Source organism: Sturnira hondurensis, unplaced genomic scaffold (genome assembly GCF_014824575.4).
Source record: "Sturnira hondurensis isolate 20B ecotype Veracruz unplaced genomic scaffold, ASM1482457v3 Scaffold0021143, whole genome shotgun sequence".
In the NCBI taxonomy this organism is placed as follows: Eukaryota; Metazoa; Chordata; class Mammalia; order Chiroptera; family Phyllostomidae; genus Sturnira; species Sturnira hondurensis.
In genome coordinates this window covers 23,696,947-23,711,106 of record NW_028093774.1, presented here as the reverse complement: position 1 = coordinate 23,711,106, position 14,160 = coordinate 23,696,947, and the positions used below count along the sequence as shown (strand labels likewise).

The window sequence follows — 14,160 nt, the reverse complement described above, 5'->3', positions numbered from 1 at the left end:
CACCTCCTTTAAAACTTTACGCATCGCAACTTGAAGGCCTTCCCTGACCCCTTAGTCTGCACTCCTCACACGAGCCTACCTCTGGCTAGCCTTTGCTGCAGTGAAGCAGAATTTCCTATTTACGTTGGTCTCCCTCACTATCTGGCTATTCAAGGCTGCACTGTGGTTTACTCGTTTTTGCAGCCAGAATGTCTAGCACAATGCCTGCACATAGTAAGTGCTCAATAAATGTTGAGCACTGAGCCTGGAATGAATGAATGATGGTTTCGGTGGTAAATGTTACTTGAGGTAAATGCAGTGCTGGACTGTGCTTCTGAGAACTGAAGAAATCCTAGGAGACTTGGGTTATAAGAGAAGCCATGTGCTCCACTGCTGTGCTTTCCAAAACATCAGAATCATTTGAAGTAGGTATTTAAAAATGCATAATCTCAGGCTCTGACTCAAACCCTCCCACTGAGTCAGATTCACGGGGAATAATGCTCAAGATACTATAGTTGTTATTGTTTTTTTTAAGTCCTGAAGTGTTTCTGATGACCAGCCAGGTTAAAAAGCTGCTGGTGAGCTAGACCAGCAGATAAATCAGAGCCACCAGCTTCACTGTTTCAAACCGTGTGATCTTTAGAGTGGACAGAGGGACCTTTATTGGAATACCAGCTTTGACATTTACTGGCTGTGTGACCTTGGAGCAGTCTTGACTTTTCAGGTTCTCATTAGCCTCACTTAAACGTGAGGACAATATCATATTTCCCTTTAAAGGGTGTCGGGAGAATTCAGAAATGCCTGCCTCCTAGCTCAGTGCCTAGCACAGAGTCAACATGAAATCAACCTCCACTCCTCTTCCCCCACCCTGGGCCTCTGTTTCCTCATTTGTAGTGTGGCTGCTAGTACCTGCCTGTCAGTCTCCCAGAGTCCCACACTGAACTCCAGAAGGAGGAGAGCTTCCAACAGGCCCTTGGATTGCTCTGACCAAACAGCACCACTACTTGGGTGACACAGGGGAAAGAGGAAGCCCCCATTCTGCAGCATGTGCTCTCCAAGCATACCAAGGATTTATAGCAATCAGGTGGAATAATTCTGATGCTTTTCGGAACCAATTGTCTTTTAGGCACACCCCCAAATCAACAGTTTTCCTCCTGGGGCTCCGCCCAGAGGCCAAGTGGCTTTTGAACTTGAAGGTGAAGGCAACTGTCAAAAAAGAGAGTAGTCCTCGCCTTGGGATCCTCATCCCACCTCTCAGGGTTACAAAGGCAGGACTGGATGCTGAGGTCAAAACAGCTCACCTGCAGCCGCTTTAATTAAGATGCTTTCCACTCCCAGTGCCTACATGCTCCCCCTCCCCAACTCCAGCCCCAGGGCCAGCAGCAGAGACCGGGAAAATGCAGTCATTCCCTCAGGCCTGACAGAGTTCAAATTACCAAGTCAGCATGAAAAGTCCCACTCTAAATGGACTGAAATTGGATTCTATTAAAAACCGCACTCACCGAGGCCCTTGGCTATTAATATTTGCTGAGACATGGAGGAGGGGGAGGAGGCAGAGGCCCCTGCAAAACGTTGGAGATTGCAGCTGTTCTGTTGAATTGCTTTTCTGGAAACAAGCCTACATTGAAAAGCCAGATTTGCCCTGTTTCCAACAGTTCACAGAATATTAGGGCTGGAAGGAATCCCACAGCTCTCTGATCTCATAGATGAGGGCTGAAGTTCAAAGGTAAGTGACTTATTCAAGGTCACATAGCTAGTAAATAACAGAGCCCAGAGCTGGAACTCATATTGCTTTTCTGACAACAAACTTAGTACTCTGTCCACTGAACTAACACACACTTACAAAGCCCCTGTCTCTCTTTTTTTAATATAATGCTGTGAAATTATTCTCTTCCAAAGAAATGTTAACTAAAAATAAAGACCAAAGTAAGAGGCAACCGCATTCATTTGAGATCAGAAAAGAATAGCTATTCAGGAAGGACTGATTCAGATAGAAACCCAAACTCAGATTTGGGCAGAAACCCAAATCCAAACTGCTCGGATTAGGAGACAAAGGAAAGGGTTATGCATGACAAAGGGAAGGGGACCGATGACATCTGTTGAAGGAAGGCATTTTTATTGGTGCAGATAAACTTACATAGTGACGTGAACTCAAAACAATGTTTTTCATTTTCAGTACAGTTGTCATCAGTCCAGGAGTCATATCTGCTTTCTTGTTTTCCTTGCAAACAGTTCTGGGAAACACAATGTTGCCTTAGGTCCAATCCAAAGGTTATTTTGCTGTTTTAGCATTCCAAATGTTTGAGACATAAGACATGCAAAACTGTTCCTCTAGAACGGCAACTCCAATTCCATTTTAAACTGGATATATATATATATATATATATATATATATATATATATATATATACACACATACACACACACACACATATATGAATAAAAGAAGAAAGGTAGTAGTCATTCATTCATTCCTTCACTAAATATTTATCATTCCATTCCCTCTGTGTAGATGGTTTGATGGTTAACAAGTTATTTTTTCTGCTTCACAAGCTTACAGTCTATAGAGAAGGAAGAAAAGTAAGCAAGCAACCCCAAATCTGTGTAACAGAAACGCCAAGGGCACACACTGATGTAGCACTGATACCAGTTCTGGAGGGCCCGGGAAGGTTTCCCTGAGAGGGTGCCAACTGGCAGAGCAGAAGTGGTGAGAGATGAGTCAGCCTTGGTCCAGGGTTGACGGCAATGCTCTGCGATTCCTTTTCCTAGTTGTGATGTGAAAAGATTTGAGGTCTTGAGATCAAGAGCTGTCTTTCCTTATCTTCTTTCCTGTTTTTTTACGCCTGAGCTCAGGCAATGTCACTTTTACTACTCTGTAGACCCAAGGGCTGAGAAGTCACTGTGGACTCTGAAGGTCACAGCTGATTAAATTCCCTCTGCGTAGAACTGAGACGGGTGGCTACACATGTCTCCAAGTGCCATCAGAAGCTCTCCAAGACTTGTGATTTCCATAATAAGCAAAACTTCTAGACCGGGTTTCATAATGCCAGAGTAAACATAATGCCAGAGTCATAATTCCATGAGCATCCTAAACATCTCCCATTGCTCTGTGTTCCTCGTTTTCTCTAATCTCAGCTTTGCTCTCCTAGAACAGCACTGCCAAGCAGAAATATAATGTGAGCCACCTATGCCATTTTAAATTTCCTAGTGGCCACATTTAAAAGGTGAAAATAAACAAAATTACTTCAATAATATATTCTAAACAAAAATAAAAGAAGAAAAACAATAAAAGAATAAAATACTGTGGGAAAATTTAGCAAAAGAAGGGAAAAACTTGTACTCTGAAGAATACGAAAGCGTTGTTGAAAGAAATTAAAGGAGACCTAAATTAATGAGAAGATAGCCAATGTTCACAAAATGGAAGACGATATTGTTAAGATAGCAATACAGATGCAACACAGTCTCCATCAATATCACAACCTATTTCCTTGCAGAAACTTACACACTGATCTTAAACCTCCTATGGAAATTCAAGGGGCCCATGAGTAGCCAAAACAATCCTGAAAAAGAAGAGCAGAAGTTGGAGGACTGACACTTCTTGATTTCAAAACTAAATACAAAGCTGCAGTAATCAAGACAGTATGGTACTGGTGTGACATTGGCAACAGATCAATGGAATAGAGATGTAACCCAGAAATAAACGCCCAGACTTATGGTAAGTTGATTTTGGACCAGAATACTAAGCAAATTCAGTGGGGGAAAGAGTCTTTTCAACAAACTTGCTCAGACAACTGGAGAGTAACATGAAAAAAATGAAGTTGAACCACTATTTCACACCATATACAAAAATTTACTCAAAATGGATTAAAGACCTAGATATAAGAGCTAAAACTATAAAACTCTTAGAATGTATGTGTAAATCTTTATGATCTTGGTAGGTGATGAACACCTGGATACGACACCAAAAGCATAAGCAACAAAAGAAAAAAGTAGATAATCTGGATTTTTTTCTTCTATTAAAGTTTTAAACTTTCGTTTTTTTGAAGGACACTGACAAGAAAGCAAAATGACAACTCACAGCCTGTGGAAAAATTGCAATCATATATCTGATCGTTGTGTCTAGAATATATAAATAATTACTATAACTCGCCAATAAAAGACAAATAAGCCACTTTAAAAATAGGCAGAGCCTGTGAATAAACATTTTTCCAAAGAAGATATGCAAATGGTCACACTAAACACATTAACAGAAGCTCAACATCCTTAGCCACTAAAGAAATGCAAATCAGAAACCAAAATGAGATACCACTTTGAACCCAGTAGGATGGCAATCAACAAAAAGACAGACAACAAGTGTTGGTGAGGATGGAGAGTAATCAGAACCCTCAGGCCCTCCTGGTGGTAGTGCCTTCTGGCAGTTCCTCAAATGGTTAAACATGCAATTGCCTTATGACCCATGTGATTTAGAATTATGTACTGTAAAATGCACAGCTCTCAAGTGTCAGCGGATAAGTCCTAAAAATGAATATGCTCCTGCAACCAACACATCAAAACACAGAACATTGTCCTCCACCCACAAAGTTTTCTCGGGCCCCCTTTCCAGCCAGTCTCCACCATGAAATCCTAGAGGTAACTACAATTCTGATTTCTAGCTCCATAGAGTAATTTTGCAAAAACAAAATTGTTTTTGAAATGTATACAAATGGAATAGCCTAGTGCTGTAACACTATATATCTTTTTATCTTAATGCACAATTTTATTCCTATTAAACTTAATTGTATTGATTTCCATCATTCCTTACAGCTCGTTGGGAGCATTTTCATCTTGATTCCATCACCTATATTGGCTAATTGCCCCAACTTCATGCCAACTACAGACTTGATCATTCTTTCTGTATTTAATCCAACATAAAACAACAACAAATATGGAGTCCAGCAGTACTTAAGTGGAACCCTCCCTTCCAAGCTTAGGAGATGAGAAGCATTGTGGAGGTGCTGGCCAAAGGAGGTGGGTGGGGGATGGGGGAAGAAAAATCTCATCGATGGAGAGGACTGAGGTCCATCTGGAATGCATTGGAAGAGGAAGGTGGTGACAGGCAGTCCCAGAAGGGATGTGTGCTGGGGAGAGGCTAGGCTGCAGGGGAAAGTCTGAGAGTCACACGCATAGAGAGAAGCACCAAGGGAGAAGGAGACAGAGAGCTCCTAAGGGGAAGAACTAAGGACCAATTAGTCACCCAAAGTTAGAAGGTCATAAAGGTTTCCAAGGCCATCAAGGGAGTCCTGAGCTATAGTTACTGCTTGGTCTGGTTTTATGTTTTGTTTTGCTTGTTTTGATAAGTCCTAAATGGAGCCCGGCAGCTTACATGAAAAATTATTTTCTTAGATTTAGAATGTACTGAAATTGTTAAAATCATGGAGGGCTCTTAGTCTCTCCCCTCACTCTCCCAACCTCAAAGCAGCGAGCTTTTGGGGCGAGGCTGAGTGCAGGCTGAGGGGTGGGGCTGGGGATGAAGATGTTTGCAATATGTTGGGGTCAGCTCTGGTAAGGTAAGGCTCACCTTATCAAAATGTTCCCCAAATTTTTACTTTTGGATTCAGTATTACAGGGCTTCTGTTTCTTTGGCATGCACGTGGGCTTAGACATGCAGATAAGCACCGTGACCTATGACTGAGGAAACCTGAACCACAATGTGCTATCATTGTCTGTGGGACCCAGAACCTGTGGCAGGTCTCATTGACCTTATCCTCATCTATCAAGGGGTGAAAGCGAGTCCAAAATCTGCCTGGGTATCAGAGCCAGACAGTCGGTGGGGATCTGGAAACTGCTTTATTTAGAAGCTAAGTTTTGATACTGATTCACAGACTGGTATTTAAAAATCCCTAAACTACTGGTAAGGTCTCTTATAGTTCTAATTTTCTATGATATGTGTTAGGCTATCCTAGCTGGCTCCAAGCAGAACTGGTCCTTTCTGGTCCAGGCATTGATTTCATTTATCTCATGAATTCATACTGGCGAAGCTGGAGAAAGTTTTGTTGTTGGGTTTTTTTGTTTGGTTCGGTTTGGGTTTTGTTTTCTTGCAGAGGAGCTTTAGAGAAGATGGAGGGGTAGAAATAAAGATGATGGGGATGGAGTGTCTGACCATCTAGCATGGTTATGAGTTAATGGTAGACTGACTTTTAATGTCAAATTCTATAAGGAAACAAAAAGATTAAAAAGACATGCCAATGCCCCGGTTGGCATACACTTCAGGGTAAGAAGGCGCTGACACCTCGTCCTCAGCGGATTAAACTAAGTAGCCTTAGAGCAGGAGGTCAACAGGGCTCTTAGGTGCCATTGGAGCTGTCACTGAGCTTGTAGAAAGGCCAAATTCTCCAGCTTCCTCCTTTCCCATCTGCTCCTTGCAACCAACAGCTGACGAATGCAGACACGTTCCGCGTAGTCACCTCCCTTAGGCCTGTCCCTTCGGAGCTCCTTTCCCCACCTGGGCCCGTCTCACCTCAGGGATCCTCCCACCAAGTCTAGTGAGCCTCATCGTGAATAAGAGCAATTGCTCACAAGTGACAGCACTTACTATGTATCAGCCCCTATGTCAAACACTCTCCATAAAGTATTTTATTTATTCCTGTGAGGTGGGTAACAGGATTCCCATGTTCACATGGGCAAACTGAAGCTTAGGGATGCATTGAACACCTGATTGGGTGGTTCCCCACTCTCGCCCCTTCTCTGAGAACCTGCCACCCCACCACCAAAGTGGGTTGTTACTGGCGTATTGGTACAAAGCACGTACCACACCTCTTCAGGCCGGGGTAGGAACTTGACCCTAGTGCAGTTTCCTTTTCCCAGAAATGTAGATTTGGATATAAAGACATTAGTCCTCACTGCTAGGCCCTCCATAAAGGTGGGGCTGTAACACCAGGGTGTAGCCATGGGTACCCCAAAGGCCAACTGAGAAAGGAGAAAGAATCAGGCGTGCGGAGTAAAAGCAGGAGCAGAGAACTTTGCAACTGCAGAGAAGAGGAAGAAAGAGGGCCACACCATGGTCCACGGAGACCCTCTCACCAGCTCTTAAGTTTCCTGAGAATCTCTCTTGTTCTCCAAATCAAGTACTCTCATTTCGATTAAGATAAATTGAGTGGCTTTCGATTACTGGTAAGCAGAGGGACCTGACTCAGAGAAGTAGCTCTGAGAAGGAGGATGGGGCAGGGGCTGCAAAGCCCACACAGGCTTGTAACTGCCAAACTGCTCAGACGCCTCTCCCTCCCAGAGGCTGGCAGGGCAGGCAGAGGGCCTTCCCTACCAGGTCACACTGTGTCCTTGTCCCTTCTTTCACACCCAACACACTTTCCCAAGGAACCCCCCGTGTAGCATCAAATGGGAAAAGAAGTGGCTTAATGATGAGACTATCGAGGAAGAGAGAAGGGTAGCTCCATGTTGGTGGGCAGGAGTGGGGCACCATGGGGCAAATTCCTATCTTTACCAAGTCTCTGGTCTTTGCAGGGGTGAGTGGAGCCATCTCCTTTCCCCAAGGGACCCAGCTAAGCAGATGGCTAGGGCAAGGAGGGGTGGGGCAGGGCGAAATGAGGACAGCTTAGCCTTTGGAGTAAGGACTTGGACCGTGAGGCCTCCAGGCCCAAGTCCCTCAAGGGAACTGCACTCAGATTTGCCCCAAATGTGCAGTCAAGCCAGGTGAAGCCTGAAGAAAAGTGGGTCAAGCCTTGTCTGGGCAGAGCCATGAGAGGTGTGTGCTCTCTCGGAGCCACTTGAAGCCTGAAGCTCCTGGAGCTCCGTTTATTGACTCTGTTTATTTATCTAATTTGTCAAGTACTGTCTGCAAGCTGGAGCTGGCCTCCTAAGTGCTCAGCTTCTATCCCGCCTCGCAGGCTTCACCAATTTGATTAGCATACTCTGCACTCCATCTTTGCAGTCATTAATGAAAACACTGATGAACACTGGGCATAAGTCAGATCCCTGGGAGGCCTCTGTGCCACAACCTCGTCTTGCTGGCTTACAACCTAGCAGGGATGACCCTTCTTTTCAGACCGTTTTTGCCCAGTGTTCAAGAGTTTTTGTCCGCTCCCTTCATCACTCACTCATTAATTGTGCTAGGGTGGGGGACTTGCCACAACTCCCGGCAAATGCATATTCGTGGAAAATGTTAACGGCAAGCGATTACTACCATGAGGTGCTGTAACAAAGATGCACAGGACAGACTCCAGCCCTCAACAGCAAGAATAGGGATAAGAAAAGCAGCTTCCAACAGACCTCGTACCTCTTTTGTGAAGCAGCAGCTGAAGAGACTCTGGCGCTCACCATGGCCAACAAAAAGCCCAAGGAAGGAGTCGAGACTGAGATCACGTTAATTTGAAGGTGGTGGAGCAGGATGGTTCTGTGGTGCCGTTTAAGATTAAGAGGCACACACCGCTTAGTAAACTAATAAAAGCCTGTTATGAACAACCGGGTTTGTCAGTGAGGCAGATCAGATTCCGAATTGATGGGCAGCCAATCAGTGAAACAGACACACCTGCACAGTTGTGTGGCTGGAGGATGAAGATACGATTGAGGATTTCCAGCAGCAGACAGGAGGTGTCCACTAAAAAGGGAACCTGCTACTTCCCGTCAGAACTCCATTCCTGCAGACCAAGAAGACATTCTCAGAAAACTGCAACTTGGTTCCACCACACCTTGATTACTACAATATAGTGTCCTCTATATTTTCATTTTCCCTTTCCCCAGTCCTTAATTGTGCATAAAGTTACTGATGTATGTGCACAAGCATTTGCATTTTTTAACTAAATGTCCAAAGGTATATTTTGATTGACATCGCGTGGAGATGGGATAGGGGAAATACTGGTTCTCGGAAGATACCCCTTCTCCATCAGTGACATGTTCATTCAGCTCTTATTTTTAGATTCCAGTGACTTGTTTTACTCTCACTGTTTAAGAAAAAGGAGAACAACACAAAAATCCTTGCATACCTTGTTTGATTGGAGAATTTTAATTTTAATGTTTTTTATTTATCATTGTGAGACCAAGACAATTTTATAACTTTTTTGTACATAGCTGTTACATGTAGGGCAATCTGTCTTTAAGTAGGGATAAAGTACTCAAAGAAATGAATCCTAGGTAGTATTCCCTTCAAGTCAAGCGTGTGGTTGTTTAAATAAACTTCTTGTTTAAAATGAGAAAAAAATTAGGAGCTTCCACCTGCCTGAGCTGGGCTAAGTATTAAACAGACACTGTCCAGCAGGTGCTGGAGATTATCCACCCTGTGCTGTTAGGGACATACCTGTTAGTAATAATTAAGAGTAAGAAGTCTGGGAGCTCCTGCCAGGATGGAGGCATAGGTAGATATGCTTTGCTTCCTCACATAATCAAAAGAAGGATAACAACCAATGTAAAAACAAAAGCAACCAGAACTGCCAGAAAATAAAACTATATGAAAGTTTGACAACCAAGGAGTTAAAGAAGAAATATTCATGCAGCCTGGTGCTCTGAGACAAAGAAATATGACCCACATGAAAGAACAGATCAAAACTCCAGAAAAAGAGCTAAGCCAGGAGATAGCCAATTTATCAGATGCAGACTTCAAAACACTGGTAATCAGGGTGCTCACAGAAATGGTTGAGTCTGGTCACAAAATAAAGGAAGAAATGAAAGCTACCCAAAGTGAAATAAAGCAAAATATTCAGGGAACCAACAGTGAAGGGAAGGAAACCGGCATTCAAAACAACAACTTGGAACAAAAGGAAGAAATAAACATCCAACTGTAACAGAATGAAGAAACAAAAATTCAAAGAAATGAGGAGAGGCTGAGGAACCTCTGGGACAACTTTAAATGTTCCAACATTTGAATCATAAGGGTGCCAGAAGGAGAAGAGAAAGAGCAAGAAATTGAAAACTTATTTGAGTAAATAATGAAGGAAAACTTCCCCAATCTGGCAAAGGGCCTAAATATGCAAGTCCAGGACACTCAGAGAGTCCCAAAGAAGTTGGGTCCAAGAAGAAACCCAGCAAAACACATCATAATTAAATTACCCAGGATTAAAGATAAGGAGAGAATCTTAAAAGAAGTAAGAGAAAAGGAGACAATTACCTACAAAGGTGTCCCTATAAAACTATCAGCTGATTTCTCAAAAGAAACTTTGCAGGCAAGAAGGAGCTGGAAAAAAGTATTCGAAGTCAAGTAAGGCAGGGACCTACATCCAGATAACTCTATCCAGCAAAGCTGTCATTTAGAAAGGAAGGGCAGATAAAGTGCTCCTCAGATAAGGTCAAGTCAAAGGGGTTCATCATTACCAAGTTGTTATTATATGAAATGTTAAAGGGACTTATCTAAGAAAAAGAAGATCAAAACTATGAAAAATAAAATTACAACAAACTCACATCTATCAACAACTGAACCTAAAACACAAAAACTAAAACTAGGCAAACAACTAGAACAGGAATGGAATCACAGAAATGGAGATTTCATAGAGGGGAGATCAGTGAGGAGGGGAAGGGAGAGAGGAGGGGGAAAAGGTACAGGGAATAAGAAGCATAACTGGTAGGTGCAAAATAGACAGGGCGAGGGTAAGAATAGTATGGGAAATGGAGAAGCCAAAGAACTTACATGTATGATCCATGGACATGAACTAAGGGTGGAGGGGAATGCTGGAGGGAGCGGGGTGCAGGGCAGTGGGGGATAAAGGGGAGAAATAAATGAGACAAAGGTAATAGCATAATCAATAAAATATACTTTCAAAAGAGTAAGAATTCTGAAGTTTTTATGCTGGCTCTTCCACTTACTGGCTTAAATTTCTTTGCATTACAGTCTCCCTTTGTAAACTTACCTCCTAGGGTTGTTATAAAGGTTTAAATTATTATGGTAAACAAGATGATAGTCAAGGAAAGGTAGTTGGAGCATTGCTCAGCACATAATAAGCATTCAGTAACTGCAGTAGTATTCAGTAGTCGTAAATACTACCTATTACCATTACTTCATGCAGTACAACAACATGACATGAAGTATTATTATCTGTTTTATCAGCAAGAAAGCTGACGTTTAACAGGACATGGAATTTGCCCAAAGTGCTTCATCCAATAATGGAACTAGGGTCCAAGCCCATGTCTATTTGATGGCAAATCTCGGTTTTTATGATCATGACCTAGAAAGAAAAAAAAACATGTGTAAGTAACTATTTTACAAGATAGAAATGCTAATGAGACTGTAAAGGGCATGCTATTTTCATGACAGAGAGTAGATTCTCAGTAAATACTACCAAATGATGATGATGGTGATGACAAAATCATAAGCACTGTACTGAAATTTTAGAAAAAAGCATTCTAGAGTATCAGAGGAAAGAGAGATTGTTTCTGAATAGAGGAATAGTTGGAGACTTCCATAGAGAAGGTGCAGTTTGAGCGCGACTTAGCAGCTGAGTGTGAGTTGGACTCAATGTGAAAAGAGTATGAACCCTGAGAGGAAATATATCTGTCAAAGTGAACTTCTCCTAACGAACTGGGCCCAAATTCGTAGCCAGGATCTAGTGGCCATTGCTGACAGAGGCTTCTAACCCACTCTGCATTCCAGAAAAAGCCACAGACTGAGCTTTCAGCCTCCTGTAGTGTTGTGCTCCTGCCATCTGAATCAACCATCATAAGACAGTTTCTGATTTGTCATTTGACTAGCGGACTGACACCTGCCCTGTCCAATCAGAAGTATACAATTTTATCCTTACTGCATCTAGACTGACCAGTCAGAACTGCTCTATAACAACCAATTAGAACCCACAATTCAGACCAATCTAAACTGTACAAATTTGGAAACCTCATTTGCATAAAATTGAACCAATCAGGAACCTGGGTGGAACTCTCTCTATAAAAGGTGGCCTCCCTATTGTCTTGGCGAAACACATTTTTTTGTTGCCATTGGAGACTGTGTTTCCCCAGTTTGCAAACTGCTCACCTGGATAAAGTTTCTCCTTTTTCCACATCTCTTTGGGAATTTTTGTCAACAAAAGAAGGCACTCCTTTTAGAGGAAACTGCATAAGCCAAGGCATGAAGATGGGAATGTTAAGGGTATGTTTAGAAAAAAAATAACATGATATTGCATTTGGGTAATAATGTGGTATATTGAACAAAATAGTTGGGAAGGAACTAGAAAATATTGGTTAATGAGCTCTTGACCAAAACACTGACCAAAGTAGAAAGATTTCCCATGCTCCGAAAGTCTCCTAAATGCACTGGGGAAAGAGCCATTATAAGGGTTTGGGAATGAGGAAGGAGCTTTCTTTAAAATTCAAGCAAGAATAATTTCCACAACTGTGCAACGGGGCTCAAGTTTGAGGTGGAAGGCAACACAGGCTGACATTCAGTCAATACATGTGCACAAACCTGAGCTGTTAAAACACTGAAGTGTTTTGAACCTCAGGGACGTCATGCTGAGTGAAACAAGCCAGTCACAAAAGGACAACCACTGTATGCTTGCACTCACATAAAGTATCCACAGCAGTCAAAATCATAGGCGCAGAAAGTGGAAAGGCTGTTGCCAAGGGCTGGGGGAGAAAGAAGGGAGACTGAGTGCTTAGCCAGTACAGAGTTTCAGTTTCGCAAGATGCAAAAAGAGCCCTGTTGCCCAACAATGTAAATACACTTAACACTACTGAAGCAAGCTCTTAAAAATGGTTAAGGTGGTCAATTTAATGTTATTATTTTTTTTTACAATAAAGTAAAGAAAAAGTGAATCCCCGCCCTCCTCCAATATACGAAAGTGCTTTCCATCCACCTGGTAAATGGCCGTGCCCTGAGCCACCCAAGTCCCCTTGTGGACCCTAGACCTTCTTGGCATCCTGCTATAAAAGCATTAATCTCTGGCACTGTTTTGAAGATCATCCCTGGGGCTAAGGGACTTGCTGGAAGATGAGTTTGCACAGCGTTGTTCTGGAGATGGGAAAGCACAACAATTGTGTGTATCAATGAATGGGGGAGGCAAACAGACCCAACCGCTGCTGCACTCTGGCCTCAGCTATTTCTCAGGCAGGATCCCTCAGAAGAGAGTAAGCATTGCCCGGGACTCCCTTCCTGCTGAGTCACTGGGGTGGCAGCCCTGCCTGGCCAGGAGACTGTTAACGTGGGAGTCTGGAGGTACAGACCTGGAGACTGTCCCTTTCTGAGCCCAGGGAGACCACGAGAGTCTCCCTCTTGGTGTGGGATGGGTGGGGGATGTTAGGGGTGGGTGGGGACACTGGGCACTGCCACCACGCCATGCACACAGCTGACTGCCCACCTAGTGGACACCTGGTTTTCCCGTTGCTCCCAGCATCGGACACCCTGATTCCTCCATTAGCTTGGCAATGCTGTGGAAAGTGCCGGAGAAAAACAATCCTAGTGGGTTGGCTCCTGGCAGCTTTGGCTCAGTCATTTCTCTTCCTAATGAACCAGCAGAGTGCGGGATCTATGGGTACCGGATTGCTGCTGCCCAGCTCCCAATTCGTCATCTGTGAGAGGGCACAGCTCCCTCCGCGGTAGCAGGAGGGAGGAGGAGGCAACGCTTGGGGCCTGCTGTCCCTCTGGCCGCAGCCTTCTCCTTCTGCCCCAAGGACTGGGCTCCCTCAGCCCTGCATTTCAGGCTGATTACTCCCACTCCTCACAGTCACCTCCCTCCTACCACCAGCCCTTCACAAAAGACAGCCAAGAATGGGGAGGAAGGGGTCCTGAGGCAGGGTCCCTGATTAGGCCGGCGAGGTCCACGGGCAACTGTGGAGCGTAGAGGGCAACTGTGGAGCGTAGAGGGCAACTGTGGAGCATAGAGGTCCGGCGTGAGCAGCGCTCCAGGAGGAACAGAGGGCCACGCTCTGAGTGCCAGACGCTGCTCCTCATCCGGAAGACAGGCCCACCCTCAAGCCAGGGAGAAGCAGGAAGGAGGTGCTGGACTCTACCATCTGCCCTTGTGCTTGGTGAGACAGTGGGCAGATTTATTTTTTCTTTAATAAAAGTCAGGGTCTTCCATCTCTCCCATGTGGGGAAAACTTAGAAGACATCTGAGAGACCTTAACTCTTTCACCCTCTGTGTGGCTACTGGCAGAGGCTTTCCCAAGGGGTCTCTCCTGAGAAGAAAAGGGACCCCATGAATGGCCCTGAGGGCCTGAAGAGGGGAGAAGAGGTGCGGGAAATGTCGGGGATGGGTTGTGACCATTTAAGTG

At 43.9% G+C, this 14,160-nt stretch overlaps 1 pseudogene; it reads left to right on the top strand.

Moving 5' to 3' along the window:
- The first annotated feature begins 8,254 nt into the window (after positions 1-8,254).
- LOC118976790 (small ubiquitin-related modifier 2-like) lies at positions 8,255-8,636 on the top strand (annotated as a pseudogene).
- Positions 8,637-14,160: the final 5,524 nt, after the last annotated feature.